A 20,643-nucleotide genomic window follows, 5' to 3' on the forward strand; every position below is an offset into this window, starting at 1 on the left:
ATTAAATTAACTTTATTAGGTTAAATTATATTTAATCATTAAATATTAGTCAGAAATGGGACTTAGCTTCTGAGAGAAAGTTTGGGATGATTTAAAGCATTATATAAAGTCCTGATGTCAATACAATCCATTCTCTTCCTTCTGTTTAATTTGGGGTCCAGCTCATTGTCCATTGGATTGTCTGCTCCATATCTATATCTATACTTATATCTATATCTGTATATATATATATGTATATATATATATATATATACTCAAAAGCTTATCTGCTTAATTTGATATCATAATCCAGGCAATTAACATTTTAGTTATTAGGTGCTGTGGGCAAGACCTTGGTAGCGAGACCTCTCCTAGTGAAGCTCCAAGTTTAGCTAGACAGCTAACAACAGACTATTTAGCCACTTCTCTAGGTCCATTCTCAAAGCTTCTTCAGGCTAGTAAGAACTGCTGGAGTTTATTTTTCTAGCATAGCCTTAGAGAATGAACCTGTATTCACTAGCATGTCACAACCAGATGACCAACTCATAGTTCAGTGAAGCAGCCAGCAAAAAAGAACTTTGAGCACTTCCACTTCCTAACAGTATTTATCTTGTATGTACATAGTTACCAGCATTTTACCTCCTCCATCAGAATGTAAACTTTTTGAGAGCAGGGACTGTTTTTGCCTTTCCTCCTATCTCTAATGCTTAGCAGAGTGCCTAATTCATAGTAGAAGCTTAAGCAATGCTTGCTGAGTAAAGTAGAGTGGTTAGGCTTTATAAAGTGTAATCTTTGTCTCATTAATGGCTTGTAAAGCTTATGTTGCTCTAATCTTATAGTTATCAATACTAAGAATAGTCTTGTTTTCAAGCCACAAGAAGCCTCAGTAACACTCACAAAGGAATGTCCTGTGCCCTCCTTTTCTCTTTCCTTGCCCTCTCTTCTCTCCATCTCTTCTTTACTCCCTCTCCCTCCCTCTTTCCCCTCTCTCCCCCGACCTTTTCTCTAGATCTCACAGGTTTATACACTCAGGCTCTCATACACGGAGAATAATATGCAACTTAACACTTTACCCTGATGAATTTGAAGGGTTTTACAAATTGATATACATAACGAATATTCCAAAGTGACCAGGATTGCAAAAATGGCTTTGGTTACTGAATTGGGGTGTAAGAACTGTCATGACTAACTTCCTCATAGAAGACTCATTTATTGAATGAAAGATAAAGACGATGTACAGTAGATGGCACTGGTTTATCAGGTTAAAGTGGGACTACAATACATTGTCACTCATTCAATACAGTTCAGTACATATATATTAAGTGCACTGTGCCCAGCACAAGGCCAGACATGAGGGCCATCTTCCCATCGGACATTTCATGACATGTCATGAAAAGAATTTATTCCTTCTAGTAAAGAATTTGAAAGTTGCAGGTCAAGTGGATTTTCATTCTGTTATCATTTAAATAAAATGCACTTGATATAGACTTCTGGAAAGTTCCTTCTCAAAGAAAAAAATCTATTTAATATAATTTCTGAATCTGAGCCACAAACAACGTTGGGAGATCAGTTAAATCAATGGTATACTAATCTTAAGTTCTCTGCTAAAAATTCATTTATTTATTCATTCAAAATACATTTCCCCATGTGAAATGAATTGGTCATAGTAGGCCAGGTGGGACAAGAGTGGGGATAAAGGTAAATAAGACAAAGTCTCTATCATTCTTTTTTTTCTTTTTCTTTCTTTCTTTTTTTTTGGGGGGGGGGGGAGGGACAGGGCAATAAGGGTTAAATGACTTGCCCAGGGTCACACAGCTAGTAAGTGTCAAATGTCTGAGACAGATTTGAACTCAGGTCCTCCTGAATCCAGGGCCTGCTTTATCCACTGCACCACCTAGCTGCCCCTCTATCATTCTTTTTTTTTTTTTTTTTTTTTTTTTTTTTTAGTGAGGCAATGGGGGTCAAGTGACTTGCCCAGGGTCACATAGCTAGTAAGTGCTAAGTGTCTGAGGCCAGATCTGAACCCAGGTACTTCTGACTCCAGGGCAGGTGCTTTATCCACTGTACCACCCAGCTGCCCCGCCCCTCTATCATTCCTACAATGGGAATGCAGGATAGAGAAGAAGTGCACCTGACTGGTTAAATTTTAATTGATTTAACTTAATTTAATTTAATTAACCATGAATACCTTAGTCACCAACAAAATCTTATCTTGATCTATTGTAGTTACACAAGATCTTTTAGGACAAAACTTCCATGTTTTTTTTTTTTTTTAATGACATTAAAAAGAAAACACTGATGAGGAAGAAAGAATTACAAGTTTATAAACTATGTAGAGAACTTAAGCTTTGGTTGACACAAAGATTTCAAAAATAACACAATTTTGTCCCTCCAAGAGATAACAAACAAAAAATATTTTGCCATCTTTAAAGAGCTATACAAACATTAATTGTTGTTGTTAGGGATCCAACATGTACATAAAATAAGTGTAATGAAGGAGAGGCATGGAGAAAGAAGAGTTCTCAAAAAATGCTCTAGGAAAATTTGATGAGGGAGAGTACTTAATCTTTTAAAAATAGTCTTTTTTTTTTTTGGCACAAGTTATTTCCCATATATCGCTCCCACTGAATCGTTCTTAATAACAAGGAAAAAGTTAAATAATGCTCAACTTGAAAGTGACCTCTTTTGAAAGTGTATGTACCATTCTTTACCAGGGGAAACTCCACCCCTTTACCAAGAGGAGGGAAGTGAATTTTATTATCTCTTCAAGAGAATAGTTTTGCTGAATTATTCAGGGAAGCTTATTTGGATGAGGGGGCATGTGAACTGAGTCTTGATGGAAGAGAAGGGTGCTGAAAGGTGGGATGATCATGTATAGAAGTAAATGAGAACATGTTACACTGACGGGATAATTGGTGGTCTGAGAGTCTTAAAAGCCAAGGTAAGAAGAATTTGCATTTCGTCCTGAGGGCAATAGTGATTCATATAAAGATTGTGAGCAGGGGACCAATAAGATTAGGTTCTATCATAGGTGAGAGAGACATTGTAGACATACCAATACCAGACTGGATGGGGAAAGAACAGAGGGAGAGGGAAATGAAAAAACAAAAAAAAGACTCCAAGGTTTCAAGCAGGGATGTTAAGGACAGTAGTGGCATCAGAAGTAACAGTAGAGTTGAGAACAGAAGCAGGTTGAGGAAGATTATAATTTCAATCTGAGACATGAGTCTGAGAAGTGAACCACCTATGGGGATACAACTGGGAAAGCTACAAGTCAATTTCACTAAGCCATATGTGTTTGGTGAACAAAAGAAAATTTCAGGATACCAGCAAATGCACATTGAAGTGACTACAGGATTTTTACCTCATTAATATTCATCCAATGTACTTCTTTGATTCAGAAATAAAGATAGTAGATTAGGACAAGACAAGGGAAGGAGAAATCTGTTCTTAAGTGGTTTTTTTGGCTCCAGTGAGTCCTTCAGCCAACTCACACAAGAGCAACAAATGTTTGGGGGCTTCTCATTAAATGCCTTTGAGAAAACAATCCAGGTTCTTGACAGTTTTGAGACTTGTATCGTATCCTCTTTCCTTTTGCTTTTGCTATTCTTCAAACTTTATTATGCATGTTGCTCCATAAAAATCTACCTTCCAGCTAAGTGATTAAGACTTTTCAGTCAGTATTATCTAGCCTCTTAAAAAAATCATGACCTTCACAAATTCATCTTTATGATTACATTCATTCTCTTGAGTTTACCGTTAGGAAATAATATTACCCAATGAGCCCAGGGTACCACTTAATGCCTGCAGTGTAGTTCCTATGTAAATAACATATCAATTAGCTAATACAGGAGGCCTATAGGATGTACACTCTATCCAGACTGTTTTGCAGTGATGGAGGAAAATATGAAGGGGATGTTTTATTGTCTATATAAAAAACTTTCTCAAACTCCTTAACCCTGAGACCAATACACAGAGGCTTTCCTCAGGAAAACATAAAATGTCTGTCTTAGTTGTGCTTTTCCTGAGCTTTAGTGAAATATGCTGGAAACTATCCAAGCAGAGCCCATTGTTTTCTACACATTTACTTGTTTCTGCAATATATTCAAGTGGAGGCCTCTAAAGGATTCAGAGATAGGTAGGTTGGTACCTACTTATTTCTTTCACAGCACAGTCTATTTCCTGTACAGGACATTAAAAACTCTCTAGGCTCTGTGCCTCACATGTTTCTCAAGAGGGAAATAAAAGAGTCAAATATCAACTCTAGGAGAACTGGACGATTTCCTTCCTAACTCAACATACTTTTCTTCCAAGATGCTCAAAATGATTTCTTCTTTAAAGTCAGTACCCTCAAGGGCAGCTAGGTGGAACAGTGGATAAAACACTGGCCCTGGATTCAGGAGGACCTGAGCTCAAATCTGGACTCAGACACTTGACACTTACTAGCTATGTGACCTTGGGCAAGTCACTTAACCCTCAATGCCACACAAAAAATTAAAAAAAAAATAATAAAATCATTAGCTTCACCAATCCTTAGGTCATTGGATCATAGTCTGAGAGCCACATGGGCTCTTAGAGGCCAATCCTTTCATTTTACAGATGAGGTCACTGAAATGCAATGGATTTTCCCCAGGTCACAGTTTGTAATGATTGAAATGATGCCACCTACTGGAGACTTGCTGTGGGAAAGCTCTGCCATGAGGAAAATGCCTCAGAGGCATTGTGCCTTTTCCTTGGCATCAGGAAATGACATTTACTCATGGGTGCTGTCTATCAAGGCTACCAGCCAATCAACTTGAGGAGCCTCCTATGGTCTGGGAGGAGACAGGAAGGAGGAAAGGGAGCCTGCGTGGAGAGCTCTGGTGCTTTTGGGTTCTTGACTTGATGGTGGTGGTGGCTGCGGCGGCAAAGGACTTCACAGGAAATTTGAAGAAAGATAGGAATGCCAGGCTGTTGGAATTCTGTTCTCAATCTTTTTCTTTCTATTTTTCAATAAACCCTTAAAAACCTAAACTTGTTTCATCAGTGATTTTAGTCAGTTTCCCCCAAAACTGGGGGAACAGATTAGAATCCACATTTAGAATCTTAAATTACACAGTTTAGCTGACCACGAAGAGGAAAAGCAGATCCTCAATCTTCTGATCAAGTTTGGTAAGAATTTTTTTTTTTCTTCTTTTCCTTCCTTATTTGTACATGTGCCTGTCTCTTTAAATTGGGTTTCTCCTTAATGGCTAAGTACCTAGGTAGAGTATATATTTTAACCCTTAAGTACTCTTAGTCTCCTATTTTCAAGCCTTGCTCCCTTTTACAAAATGGACCGGGAATTGCAGAACCAAAGAGGACTAAGCCTCTTCCCCTGGCTTTTCACCAGGATTGACCTTCTGTTTAAGTTTGGTCCTTATGAATTCTAATGTTCTATTCCTATTTTAATTTTAATTTTTACTTTTGTGTCATAGTGTGGAAATTTTTGAATTACAAAAAGTGGGTAGAAGATAATACATTTTATATCATTCATGATTCCCCCCTTGGGAAAATAATTGCAGCTTGGGACACTTACAAACTACCAATTCATCCAGGCATGACAAAAGCAAGGCTTATCAAACTGTGTTTTATGTGGCATAAGAAACATTCTAGCTTATTGGGAAACAAATGGTTAGAGAATGGATCTTTTGATCACTTAACACTGAAAACTCTATAAATGATCCTTCATTTTGAGTCCCCCAAAGATATAACTTATTGGAACCTCTGGAATGTAGCAAGTGAGGAACTGACTGAAAAGGGAGAAAAGGAGGACGGCTTTGGGCCTGAATGTGAATGTAAATCTGCCTCTCAGGCTGACACATCAACAAAGGAAACAAAAAAGAAAAAAAAGAGAAAATTCATGTTTAGAGGAAACAGAAAGAATAAAGATCCTCCCCCTTCACGAGATCCCCTCCCATGGTAAGGATGATGTTGTAGTAAGTCTCAGAAGATATATACCATTCAGCCCCAAAGAATTAGGTATATGGAAACGAGAAATTCCTAAATTTGATGAGGACCCCACAGGGGTTATTGGCCATTTTAGGACAATCTTCAGAGGATATCAGCCCACTTGGAATGATGTTAATGAGCTTATGGAAGCAATATTATCCCCAAGGGAAAGAGCAGACATAATAGCTGCAGCCAATGGCCTGGAAGCCACAGGAAAGGTTGACATTGGGTGGCCTATTGAAGACCCTGAAGGGAACCCCAATGACCCTAAGCATTTTGATCTGTTAAAAGAGGTGAGAGACACATTGCTGAAGGCAATGGAATCCTGTGCTAGAAGGACTGATAATTGGGAAAAATTTATAGATACAGTTCAGAGTCCTGATGAGAGACCTAATAGATTCTATGATAGGTTGTATAAGCATGCTAAGCAACATGCTGGGCTAGACCCATTGAATCCTAGAGATTCCCATATTATCTGCTCTTATTTTGTATACCAGTCCTTACCAGAAATTCTAAAATACTTTAAAAGGCAGTGTCCAGATTGGAATAAGTTGAGTCCTGACAGACTTAAAGAAATAGCAACATATATTTACGAAGGAAATGAGAGGGAAGAAAAGAACAGACAAGGCATTTTAGCTCCAGTACAGGAAATAACGAAGCAATGAAGCTGGGTAGTTGAGAACCACTACCAACCCCAAAATCATTACCAACCCCAGAATCAATATCAAACCCCTAAATTTTGTCAGTACTGCCATAAACAAGGACATTTTATACGATTCTATAGAATTTTGAAATGAGACATGAACAAAAATAGATATAATACCTATCAGAGGAATACAGATGGGCAGAACCAAAACAGATATAGATCTTTTCATGGGGGTGCAGGACGAAGACAAAACAGACCTTTTCAGAGACTCACAGGTGGGCAGAACGAAAACAATTACAGGCACTCTCAAAGGGGTGCAGAACAGAGAGATATAGAAGGTTGATGGTGTATGGGGGGGGGGAGGACAGAAGATTTTATGTTCCCAGACCCTGAACTTTTTAGCCCTCTTGTGCCAGTCCATTCACCTCCCCAAAATAATGAACCCCACGTAACCCTTAGGGTTGGTGATACTTATTATGATTGCTTTTTAGATACAGGAGCCTCAAGATCAGTCCTAGTGCGAAAACCTGACCCTGATTGTACACCTATTGGATCTCTAAATGTAGTGGGTGTTTCAGGAAAAGCCCAGTCCGTTGCAAAATTAACCCCTCGCAAGGTGAATCTGTGTCCATTAACAGTAGAACATTCATTCTTACTTATGCCTGACTCTCCTGCAAACCTATTGGGCCGTGACCTCCTTTGTAAACTCAGAGCAACCATATCTTGTTCTCCAGATGGTAGCATTTCTCTGGAGGTGCCAGAGGACACAGTCCACTTACTGCCAATTTTGATTTCAGACAGTCAGGGAACAGTAGAGAACACATTTGAAATCCCTTCTGATATTCCTGAGTCCCTATGGGCTTCCTCCTCTACTGACGTAGGCCTCCTTAAATCTGCTGTACCTGTTATCATTAAGACCAAAGGTGGCCCAGCACCATCCATTCCACAATATCCATCATCTAAAGAAGCCATAGAGGGGGCAGCTAGGTGGCACAGTGGATAAAGCACCGGCCCTGGAGTCAGGAGTACCTGAGTTCAAATCCGGCCTCAGACACTTAACACTTACTAGCTGTGTGACCCTGGGCAAGTCACTTAACCCCAATTGCCTTACCAAAAAACAAAAAACAAAAAACAAAAACAAAAACAAAAACAAAAAAAAAAAAGAAGCCATAGAAGGGATCACCCCTATAATTGAGGCTTTGAAAAGCCAGAGTATTATTATTCCATGTCATCACTCTCCATGCTATACTCCCATTTTGCCAGTTAAAAAACCCAAGCCTGGGCCAGATGGTAAACATGTTTATCGTTTCATGCAAGATCTTAGAGCAATTAATAATTATGTTATCCCTAGACATGCTATAGTGGCTTCCCCTTCTACCATAATTTCTTCCATTCCCTGTGAATCTACATGCTTCACAGTGGTAGACCTCCGCTCTGCCTTTTTCTCCATACCAGTACATGAGGACTTTCAATATTTATTTGCTTTTACCTGGAAAAATAGACAGTGGACCTGGACTAGACTCCCACAGGGATTTGTAGACAATCCCACATTATTTTCCCAAATTTTACAGCAGGATCTGACCTCCATTACCTTTAAAGGCTCCACACTGGTACGATATGTTGATGACTTACTTTTAGCCTTCCCTAATGCTGAAATTTGTCAGGAAGATAGCCGTCACTTACTACTAGAGCTGCACAAGAGAGGCCACAAAGTGTCCAAGTCAAAGGTACAATGGTGTTTGCCCCAGGTGGAATATTTGGGATTTATTCTGGCTGCTGGAACTCACTCTGTCTCTTCTAAGCGAGTCCAGGCCATTCAACAACTTTCTGCCCCCTCTACTAAGAAGCAATTAAGAGCCATTCTGGGAGCAGCTGGGTACTGTAGACAATGGATACCCTCTTTTGGTGAAATTACTAAACCTCTCATAGCTCTAACACTGCTTCAGACATTTTACAGTTGGATCCCCAGCATCTCTCAGCCATAAAAGAATTAAAATGGGCCTTGTTATCAGCACCTGCCCTACGACTACCAGATTATAGTAAGCCTTTCACTCTCTTTGTGCATGAACAAAGTGGGGTGGCTTCTGGAGTTCTGACTCAATCACTGGGGCCTAACCAACACCCCATAGCCTACTATTCAACCCAGTTGGACCCTGTAGCGGCTGGAGTGCCACCTTGCCTTAGGGCAGTGGCAGCCACAGCCCTTTTGGTAGAAAAAGCCTCTGATTTGGTCCTAGGTAACCCTCTAACAGTGCAATGTCCTCACGAAGTGGAGGCTCTCTTACTATGTCACAGGACACAAGCCTTTTCAGATCAAAGGCTGGCTAAGTATGAAATAACCCTGTTAGGTAATGAGAATATCACTTTAAAACACTGCACAGTTCTCAATCCAGCAACACTACTCCTTAACTTACCATTCTAGGGGGAACCGTTGCATGACTGTGCTTCTTTAGTTGATATGGCTGAAAAATCCCGTGATGATCTTTTTGATACACCTTTAGAAAACCCTGATCTTGTCCTCTATACAGATGGTTCCTCATTTATGAGAGAGCGAATCCGTTTAACTGGAGCTACTGTAGTTTCTGATTATGACACCCTCTGGGCAGCTTCTCTGCCTTCCCATTTTAGTGCACAGGCTGCTGAACTTGTGGCTCTTACACAGGCCTGTAATATAGCCAAAGGTAAGAGTGCCACCATTTTTACTGACTCGAAATATGGCTTTGGCATATGCCACTTTATTGGTATGATTTGGCTTCAACGAGGCTTCCTAACATCCTCAGGCAAAGCTATTGCCAATGGGGACCTTATCAAGGACCTCTTAGATGCCCTGAAATTGCCTTCTTCTCTAGCCATTGTACATTGCCCTGCCCACACAGGGAATAGTGATCCTGTTTCAAAGGGGAATGCACGAGCTGATTCTGCTGCCAAGCTTGCTGCATTAGAAGCTCCTGAACATGTATTTAACCTTTTACCTTCTGAGGATATTCCTTCCAATATAACCTATGATGATTCTAAAGTAGAAAAGTGGAAAAAGAAATTTAAGGTGAAACAGATCAACGGCGTCTGGGTGTCTCCGGAAGGTAAGGGCTTTAGCAGACCAGCTAGAAGGTCACTGTAGGAATCATCTCAGACATAGAAAAGAAGCTGCTTCTTCTATGATTCACCATAGACAAGAGTTTGAGTCTTTTAGAATAAATGACTCCCCTTTTGAAGAATATGTTGACAAATTAAAGAAATTTGGAAAGTGGGGAGGAAATGATACAATTGTAGCATTTGCTAAACAGCATCAGCTGAATGTGGTAGTTCATCAGTTAAATCAGCCCTTATTGAAAATCAGTGGCACAGACAAAACTGATGCTAGAGAACTCCACATTTTCTACCATAAAGAACATTTTGACAGCATTAGAAAGATCAATGACAATTCAGAAACCCCTGCCACTTTGGCATGCAGAGAATTGGGGAACCAGTTAAAACAATGTGGCATACCCCAAATTCTATCATCTTAAACACCTTAAAATTTAACAAGCATTTCCTTCTACAGGCAAAGCACTGAAGCACATGGCCTAGTTTTCTGGCCCACCTCAATTTTCCTCTACCCTTTCCCTACCCTATACCTATTTTTTTTTAATCCTTTTTTTTTTTTTGACTTTTGAAAGGCACTGAAAAGACCAAGAATTCACCACACCTTTAAGTTCTTTAAGAGCACAAAAGAGTGCTTAGCGAATCTTTTGCTTTTTATTTTTGGTTTTGGTTTTGGTTTGGTTTTTGACTTTTGCTTCTTTTGCTTTTCTTTAAAACCCGATTTTGTAAACTAAGTGACTTTTCGAAGACATTTAAGTATATGCTGTGGGTGAGGCCATCCAGTCTCAGAAGCTACCAGAATTCTTTTTTTTTTTACTCTTTCTTTTTGAGAGAACCATGAGTTCTATTGAGTTTTTAATTTTTCTTCTCTGTTTATTCTGTTTAACTAAAAAAAAGACCAGGAAGGGTTATTGAACCCTATTGCTTGATACCTCACTGAAAACATTGAATATTGAATCTTGCTAATTGAAGTCTTGTTTCTTTTTGATAAATTGATCACCACTTTAAGTATCTGCTACTGTTATACCAGAGAATTCATGTATAAGATGATGTGGTTTACTTGCTAAAATAAAATTATGTAATAATGTCTAATATAATCAGCTATTTACATTCGTTTATTATTTATATGTCATTATACTCTGGGTATCGTTTGGAATCATTGTATATATCACTAATATATTCTCAGTTATGCAGCATAGCACACATTTTTACCATCATACTGTCTTTGGTGAAATTAATATGAGATTTTAGAAGTATGGAAACTTATCATTTCAGAGACTAATTTGCTGTCAACTCTGATGCAGGCCCTGGAGAGAATATATGTGCAACAAAAGGAGAGACAGGTATATGTAAGTCCATGGTTTGCTTATGATGGTGACTATGTAGAGCACAATTACTAGGCACAGTCCAGTATTCATCCTCTCTCCCTCCTAATTTAACCTAACTTAACTGAACTTATTTTTCTTTTTATCTCACTCAGTCGAACTCACCTGTGGCCTAGCATAATCACTGGCTGTCTCAGAACCATGAGATATGGTATGATAACCTTTCCATAACATTTTTCAGGTGTCATGAACACATACTAAATTTGGCTTTGATCCAGACACATGGTGGTAAAAAGTGTTACAGATTGCATAACTACCTCAACCCTCTATTAGAAATCTAAGGATATAAAGGAGGGAATGTAATGGAATTTATTAATTTGATCATTGACAATGCTATGCTAAGGTTTAGTAAAAATCCAGCAATTCAAACAGTTAAAGAGAATCCAGCTTTCTAGACCAGAGTCCAGAATCCAGTTTTCCAGACCAGAATCCAGCTTCCTCCTGATGACATCTTACCACTTCAAGAAGACAAGAGAAATCAGAGACTCTATATGAACTGTTGTGTTTTTTTAGTTTTTACTATCTCCTTTCTGTTATAATATACACCATCTGTAACATGTACCCTCTGCAGAGGCCCTCCCTTTGCAAGACTAATGTCAAAGCATCGGTTCATGAGGACAAAAAACTGCCCCTCTGGACAAAACTTTCCTCTCTTCCTTTTCTATATTGTTATTTACATATTGTTAGCTAGCATAGGATATTATTTTTGGTTGTTTCATTGAGCAAACGCATTCATTTTTCAAATGAAACAAAAGGGGGGACTGTAATGATTGGAATGATGCCACCTACTGGAGACTTGCTGTGGGAAAGCTCCGCCATGAGGAAAATGCCTCAGAGGCATTGTGGCTTTTCCTTGGCATCAGGAAATGACATTTACTCATGGGTGCTGTCTATCAAGGCTACCAGCCAATCAACTTGAGGACCCTCCTATTTTCTGGGAGGAGACAGGAAGGAGGAAAGGGAGCCTGCACAGAGAGCTCTGGCACTTTTGCGTTTCTGACTTGATGGTGGTGGCGGCGGCGGCAGAGGACTTCACAGGAAATTTGAGGAAAGATAGGAATGCCAGGCTGTTGGAATTCTGTTCTCAATCTTTCTTTCTGTTTTTCAATAAACCCTTAAAAACCTAAACTTGTTTTATCAGTGATTTTAGTCAATTTCCCCCAAAACTGGGGGAACAGATTAGAATGCACATTTAGAATCTTAAATTACACAAGTTAATATACCAAAGTGCTAGAATTCAAACCCAGGTCCTTTGAATAAAAGCCCATTATTCTTTCCACTATAGGTTGATTACTATTTATAGTTGGAAACCAAAGCAAGCAGAGGCCTATGTGTCTATTTATGCAAAAGGATATAAATGAGATAAGAAGTCAAAACTTAAAATTTCCAAACCAATGTTCTGTTTTCCAATTTCAGAATGAGTGAAAAAGAAATAAAGTGATAACACTGGCATTGCCTTAGCAAAAACTGAATGTCTCTTAACATGATACATTGCACTGGTCATTTTTGGTGGGGGGGCAGAAGACTTGTATGTGTGTGTGTGTGTGTGTGTGTGTGTGTGTGTGTGCATGCATGCGTGCAAAGAGAGCTAACATTTTTTTTTAATCTGAATAGAATTTTATTTTCCAAAATATATATAAAAACGAAATTTTAACATCAATTTTTAAAAAACTTTGTGTTCCAACTTCTCTTCCCCCCTCCATTTCCATCCCCTACCCACAAGAACTCAATCAATTCAAAATAAGTTATATATGAGTAGTCATGGAAACATTCCCATATTAGCTAGTTGTGAGAGAAAACAGTCAAAAAACCCAGAACTTCAGATTAAGGAATTGTCAAAGAGGAAATGAAAAAAAAAATTTTAACATGTGTTTCCATCTGTTTTCAGATACTATCAGTTCTTTCTCTGCAGATGGGCTGCAATCTTCATAAGTCCCTCAGGGTTACATTGAATCATTGCCTTGCTGAAAATAACCACATGCTTCCCAGCAGATCATCCCCCACTATTGCTGTTATTTTGTATATAGTACATTTCAGTCGGCTTCAGCTCACGTAGGTCTCTCTAGGTTTTCCCCATAGCATTATGTTCATCACAACCTCTATATCGACCTTAAGCTTGACAGAGAATCTTCTTCACAAAAGCCCAGCAAAGTAGGTACCATACATTTTGCCATTATAGTCAATCATCATAACTATTTCCCTCCATCCCATTCCCTTCCCATGACATTTACTCTATCTTCTTTTTACCTATTCCTCCTCAGAGGTGCCTTACTTCTGAATATCCTCTCCCTCACTCTGCACTCCCTTTTTTTCACCCTTCGTTCCTTGTCCTCTTCCTCTCCTATTTTCCTGCAGGGTCAAATAGATTGCTCCTCCCAATTGGGTATGAAAGCTATTCCCTCCATGAGCCCACTCCAATGAGATTAAGGTCCCGGAGCTAATTCTGTGTTCTAAATTTTTCTTCCTCCCTCCCTCCTCAACCCTCCCTATGAGATCAAGCAATTCAATGTGTCATACTGGTGCAGTAATGCAGAACATCTTCATCTTCCTTGAAAGTGTTTTGCTTTTTACTGCTCTCTCCCCCAATCTGCCCTTTCCTCCTTCCCTTCTCCCCCCACCTTTTTTTCCCTCCCTCCAGGGCAAAAGTATATTACTATACGTATTTGAGTATGTATGTTAGTCCTTCTTTGAGCTAATTCTGATGATATTAAGGTTCACTCACTCCCCAACTCCTTCCCCCTATTCTACTCTCCTCCATAAGCTTTCTTCTTGTTTCCTTCATGTGAAATACCTCTCCCCAGACCATCTCTCCCCTTCTCCCTCCCCCAGTTTATTCCTCCTACACCTCAACCCTATTTTAATGATGTTGTCATGGATTAGCTAGGTGGCACAATGGAAAAAGCACCAGCCCTGGACCCAGGAGGCCCCCCAAGCTCAAATCCAGCCCCAAACATAAGACACCCCTCCCCGTCTGCCCCACAAAGAACAAAACATAAATGCTTTACAGATATCATCCCTTCATATTCAGTTTGGCTCTGTCTTCTGTGAATTTCTTGTGAAGAATTTTTGTTTTGTTTTGTTTTTTGGTGAGGCAACTGGGGCCAAGCGACCTCCCCAGGGTCACACAGCTATCAATTGTCAACTGTCTGAGGTCACACCTGAACTCAGGTTCTCCTGAGTCCAGGGCCGGTGCTCCATCCACTGCACCACCCAGCTGCCCTTGAATTTCTTACTGAGATAGTTCTTATGATTTCAAAGTATTATCTTCCCATGTAGAAATGTAAACAGTTTGATCTTTTAATATCCCTCATGAAGTCTTTTTCCTGTTTACCTTTTTATGCTTCTCCAGGATCTTGTATTTGAAAGTCAAATTTTCTATTCAGTTCAGGTCTTTACATCACAAATGCTTGAAAGACCTCTTTCTCATTGAAATCCCATTTTTGCCTCTGAAAAATTATACTCAATTTTGCTGGGTACGTGATTTTTGGCTGAAGTTCCAGTTCCTTTGCCCTCTGGAATATCATATTCCATGCCCTTCGGTCCCTTAATGTAGAAGCTGCTAGATCTTGCTTTATCCTTATTGGAGCTCCACAGTATTTGAATTCCTTTTTTCTAGCTGCTTGCAGTATTTTCTCCTTGACCTGGGAGTTCTGGAATTTGGCTATAATATTCCTGGAGGTTTTCCTTTTGGGATCTCTTTCAGGAGGTGATCAGTGGATTCTTCCAATTTCTATTTTAGCTTCTGCTTCTAGAATATCAGGGCAATTTTCCCTCACAATCTCTTGGAGGATGGTGTCTAAGCTTTTGTTTTGGTCATGGTTTTCAGGTAGTCCAATGATTTTCAAATTATCTCTCCTAGATTTATTTTCTAGGTCAGCTGTTTTTCCAAGGAGATATTTCACACTGCCCTCTATTTTTTCATTCAATTGGATTTGCTTTACTGTGTCTTGGTTTCTTATAAAGTCACTAGCTTCCATTTGTTCAATCCTAATTCTTAGGCAGTTATTTTCATCAGACAGTTTTTTAATCTCCTTTTCCATTTGGCTTTTCAAACTGTTGACTTTTTTCTCATGATTCTCCTTCATCGCTCTCATTTCCCTTTCCATTCTTTCCTCCTTTTCTCTACATCTTCTTTCTATCTCTCCTACTTTCTCTTCAAAGTTCCTTTTCAGAGCTTCCATGGCCTGAGACCAGTTCATATTTTTCTTGGAAGCTTTGGATGTTGGAGCTTTGACCCTGTTATTATCTTCTTCTTCTGAGTTTGTATTGTGGTCTACCTTACCCCAAAGAAGTTTTCGATGGTCTTCTGCTTTCTCTGCCTGCTCATCCTGGCTTACTATTTCTTGGCTTTTAACTCCTTCTTAAAGTGTAGCGCTGCTTCCAGGACACACTGTTCAAGTTACAGCATGGCCTGGAGGATGGTTGGCCTTCTTCTCAGTCTGCCTGGCCTTACTTTCATTTGATTTTAAACTCTCCACTGTGGGGTGGGGGTGGGGGACTGCTTCTCGGCTCCACTCCTGTTCTCAGTTTCAGAGGGTCCCAGGTGTTTTGGGTTGAGGGGGGGAAGGCTTTAATGTCACCTGGCCTGTTCTCAGGTCCGGAGATAACCTCAGGCCTATTTACTAAGAAACCAACCAGCAAAGCTTTCTGTGGTGTGGTTCTCAGCTTCTGATGAGACTGCTCCCCTGCTCCCCTCCCCTACCTGGGTTTCGTGCCCTCAGGATTTCTTCCTGGTTGCCCGCTGGGTGGGACAGTAGAATCCTTCCCCCCAATTCACTGGGACCCCTTCACTTACCCCCCCCCAGGCCCACCGTTCAGTCCGACCGTGCACTTGGTTCCAGAAGACGCTGGTGCTGCAGCCGATTCAGAGGCACTGGGGGCAAATTCCTCTGGCGGGTGTCTGGTGTGTCGGCCTGATTGTGGGGTTAGGCTTTATTCGTGGCCCAACACGGCCCTCTGAAATCTATCTATAGCTGGAGAAAACTCTTAGCCCGTATTTTTGTGTGTTTTTCTGCCCCAAGGGTTCTTTTATTGCTATTTTTGGGGTTATTGTATCAGGAGCCCCATGAGCTTAATGTCTTTCCTCCTCCATCTTGGCTCCGCCCCTCCGAGAGCTAACATTTAATAAGAACTAGCATTTATATAGTTCATTGAGGTATTCAGAGTTCTTCACAAATATTACCACATTTTATTCTCAAGAACAACCCTGGGATCTAGGTGCTATTATTATTTTCATTTTACAGATGAAGAAACTGAGTCGTAAATAAAAGACTTGTGCCAAGTCATACAGCTATTAAGTGTCTGGGACTGCATTTCAGCTCATGTCTTCTTATTGAAGGTCAAGTGCTCTATCTACTGGACCACCAAGAGGCAGACTTTGTTTAAAAACAAATTAGACACAGCTCTGACCTCCAGGAGCTTAAAATTTAGTAGTGGAAAAATATACTCAGGTAACTAAAATAAAATGAAGTGTCACAAAGAGAGGCATGAATTAAATTCAACTCAGTCGTCAACAGGCATTTATTAAATGCTTACTGCATGTCAGGTGGTGTGCTAGACTCAGGGGATACAGAGATGAAGCAGTTCTTATCTTCAAGGAAGATAACATGTATATCACATGAACATATAATAAAAATAATAAAAATAAATAAGTGAACAAACAATTAAATGAATACATACAATGTAATCTGGGTAGGGAGGCACTAGCAATTGGTAGTGGAATTTGGGGTAGGGAGCAGAAAAACATTGATATAAGAGGTTGCTTTGAAAAAAAACAAAAACCAACCTTGAGATTCTAAGAAGCAGAAGTGAGTAGGGAAAACCTTCCATTTATGGAAGTTATAGCCAGTTCAAAGACCAAGAGATGAGAGAAGTGCTCTGTATGAGGGATAGAGAGAAACATTTGCTTAACCATGTGTTAAACAACAAAGGTTTATTAAGTGACTACCATATGCCAAACACTGTTTCAGGTACAAGAGACACAGACAATAAAACCAGCCCCCACTCTATAGGAACTGTTATTCATTTATAAGTACACAGATATTAGCAGAATTCAGTGAATTCAGAAGAGGGAGACAGATGTCTCCTACAACTAGGGTGAATTTGGCAATGCATGATGGAGCCATGTGACAGCAACTTGAAATGGATATTGAAGGCATAATGTTGCTTAAAGGTGTTTTGATAGATGGTGGCAAGGTCATTTCAGGTATGGGGAAAAGCACAAATAAAGGGGTTGAGGTTTTAAAATGAGGACGATTTAAGTAAATTTCATGAATCCATAAATATTCAGCACAGAAAAGAGAATTACAGAGCAAAATAGGGTATGCTTATGGAATCATTGGGAAATTGCCTAGAACTGAAGAGAATGTGTGTGTAGAATAGTAGGATATGGGACCAGTTGAGGCTGGATGAGGCAAAGCATTAAATACTACACTGAAGAGTTTAAATTTTATTCAGGAGGTTACAGGGGAAAACTGCTTGTGTGTGTGTGTGTGTGTGTGTGTGTGTGTGTGTGTACAGATGGGTATAGATCTATACACATATACATATATGCACATACATATGTGTGTGTATTTTATCAGAGTAGTGACAAGATCTGAGCTGTCCTTGAAATAAATATGTCTTCTGGAACTGTCCTAATTTCAAAATCTTACACTCAGAAATGTCCTTCTCTAACCACATAACTTCTCATCTTTCTACTTCTCTCTTTACCCTTAACTTCTCCTTAACTTGTTCTTTGTCTCATTCTATATTCTATAATCCATGTCCATCAGCCAAGAGTGTAAACACAAGAATTCATGGCAGAGAGAAATCCTCCTTTGCTGGGGTGGGGATAGGGAAGGATTTGGATAGCTTCATTAAAGCCCTTTTAATTGATTAAAACTGCACCAAGACATGTAGGACACCCTATATTTCCTTCTAGGATATACCATATCATTGGTATGGCTAACACCCTCCATCAATGCAGGTGGCAACCCCTCCGTACCTTGGGAGATAGTCTCAGGAGTTGTGACTCAATCAATATCTAGCACCTAATAACCAACTCTTTGCTGATGAGTACTAAAACCCTTCTTATTTTGGGTCAACTTGCCCTTTTAGAAAACCAAAGGTGACCTCTCTGCCACATTTTCCTGCCTTATTACTGGATCCTGAATTGTGGAATTTTTCGCTCACCATTGAGGATCAACTCAAGGGATACCTTCTATAGGAGGTCTTTACTTGTGGTATTTGCAGTTGTTGGTACTCTTCAACCTCTCTCCCCACCCTCCAACCAAAAATCATTAGCGTTTACTTTTTGTTTCCTTTTTACTTATCTAGGTATATATCGATCCCCTTTCCTACCCTCATTGGAGGGTGAACTCCTTGACAGTTTTAATTTTGTCTTTTTATCTCTGGCATCTTTCATAAAATAAATGCCTACTTAAATGGAATGAGGATGTATACTAGGAATTTAGAAGAAGGTATTTTATTATATATTCAGTTAATACATGAATAAAACTGAGGAGAATAGAAAATGAAAGGGTTTTTTTTGTTTGGTTTTTTTGGGTTTTTTTAGTGAGGCAATTGGGGTTAAGTGACTTGCCCAGGGTCACACAGCTAGTAAGTGTTAAGTGTCTCAGGCCGGATTTGAACTCAGGTACTCCTGACTCCAGGGCTGGTGCTCTATGCCACCTAGCTGCCCCGAAAATGTTTAAAAGAAAACATAGGCAGGCAAATAAAGTAGAATTAGTGCCTACTGACTCTTTTTTTTTTTTCCCAGGTTAAATGCAGCATTTCTGGCACCTACAGGATGCATCTAAAATGGGCTCCATGCCCAAATTAAGAAAAAAAAAACTGCAGTGAGAAGAACAAAGACAATCTTTTCTCATGTCCAGTGCTTGTTTAAATTTTACCAGTTTGAGGAGAGAGGGTTATAATACTTTCCATTCCCATCCAAGGAGCTAATTGCAGAGGAAATGAATGTATTTAACCGCCAATGCCTAGGATTTTCACAATTCTTCCTCAGTATCACAAAGTTAAATATTTTCTATGTTGTGTGATACTACGGTTGTTCATAGGCATGACAGACAGAGGACTGGCCTTGAAGTCACAAAGACCCTGGGTGTAAGTCTTGTCTCTTACATGGAATAACTGTGAGGTGCTCTAGGAATCTCTCTAAGTCTCAGTTAAGGTGTAGATTTTAAAGGATTATGGAGGGGAAATCCCAAACCAAAGAGTTCCCTACACCAGGCCCAAACCAAAGAAAGAGGGTACCAAGAAAGGGTCCTGGACATAGGCATTTTGTTTTTTGTAAAAGCCAGTTTCAGTACTGAAGGAACGTGAAGCGAATCACTTTCCTAGCAATATCATACATACTAAATTGGCTACAAGTGAGGAACTTTGGGATGTACCAGATTACTTGGTTCTTATAGGCAATCATTTAAATATCTGTCCAGAGCTTCTCTTAATGGGGGCTGGTAATGAGGAATGTTCATACGGTAATGTTGGATGACTAATGTGTAATAAAAGCTGGATTAACTGTCTCTTTTCTTATGTGAGATATTCTTCTTTCAAGCTTTATCATGTAACTTAGTGGTAAGAGCGACTGATACAGAAACTAAAGATACTTCAGAAAACAACAGAAGCCCAGTCTCATTTATCAAAATGGGAAAAAAGTCAGTAGAAACCGAAGTTCTGTTTTTGAATCTTTACTTTCCTATTGATTTAAATTTAAAACTGGTGGATTCTGTGGGGTGGCAGGGAACTAGTCCCCAAGACAAAATAAAAATCACAATTAAGAATGCAACAAGAAATTTAAAATTATAATATACAAATCTGCATAAGAAGATTAAAGTCTAGAAAAAGAATCAACTAGTTCAAGGTCACCCAACCAACTAGTGACTGGTTGGGCCCAGATAATCTAGAATCTTATCTAAGTCTCAGTATCTCTCTCTCTCTCTCTCTCTCTCTCTCTCTCTCTCTCTCTCTCTCTCTCTCTCTCTCAGGGCAATGAGGGTTAAGTGACTTGCCCAGGGTCACACAGCTAGTAAGTGTCAAGTGTCTGATGCTGAATCTGAACTCAGGTCCTCCTGAATCCAGGGCCAGTGCTTTATCCACTGCACCACCTAGCTGCTCCCAGAATCTAAGTCTCTTGCCTCTTCCTACATAATTAAAAGAGAAAGGATTTTAGATTTGTGATAAATCAACAATGATATTTGAAATAAGGCACACAATAAAATTATGTAAATTACATTCCTTTGGGACCGGATGCTTATTATTAGCATTATTCATTATTATATAAGATTTAAAGGTTTATGAAACACTCGACATATATTATTTCATTTGTTCTTCATAATCGATATGGGAAACATTCTTATTACATTGATTTTACAGATGAGGAAATGAAATCTGGAGAGGTAAGTGATTAGCCCTAGGTCAGACAGTATATAATTGAGGCAAGATGTCAATCCAGAAGTTCCTCTTTTCAGATCTAACACTTTATCCATTCCAACACAGTACAGGAGACCAAACTTTTGTTCTGTACCGGTGATTTCAGCCGTGTGTAGAAATTCCACAGTAGAACTCCCTCCAGTTAGGACAATC

General features: G+C 39.5%; 1 protein-coding gene across 3 annotated transcripts in view; it reads right to left on the bottom strand.

Moving 5' to 3' along the window:
* Positions 1-20,643, bottom strand: part of INPP4B (inositol polyphosphate-4-phosphatase type II B) — a 965,936-nt gene that overhangs the window by 121,867 nt on the left and 823,426 nt on the right. The window lies entirely within an intron of this gene.

This window comes from Dromiciops gliroides, chromosome 6, assembly GCF_019393635.1.
Source record: "Dromiciops gliroides isolate mDroGli1 chromosome 6, mDroGli1.pri, whole genome shotgun sequence".
NCBI lineage: Eukaryota > Metazoa > Chordata > Mammalia > Microbiotheria > Microbiotheriidae > Dromiciops > Dromiciops gliroides.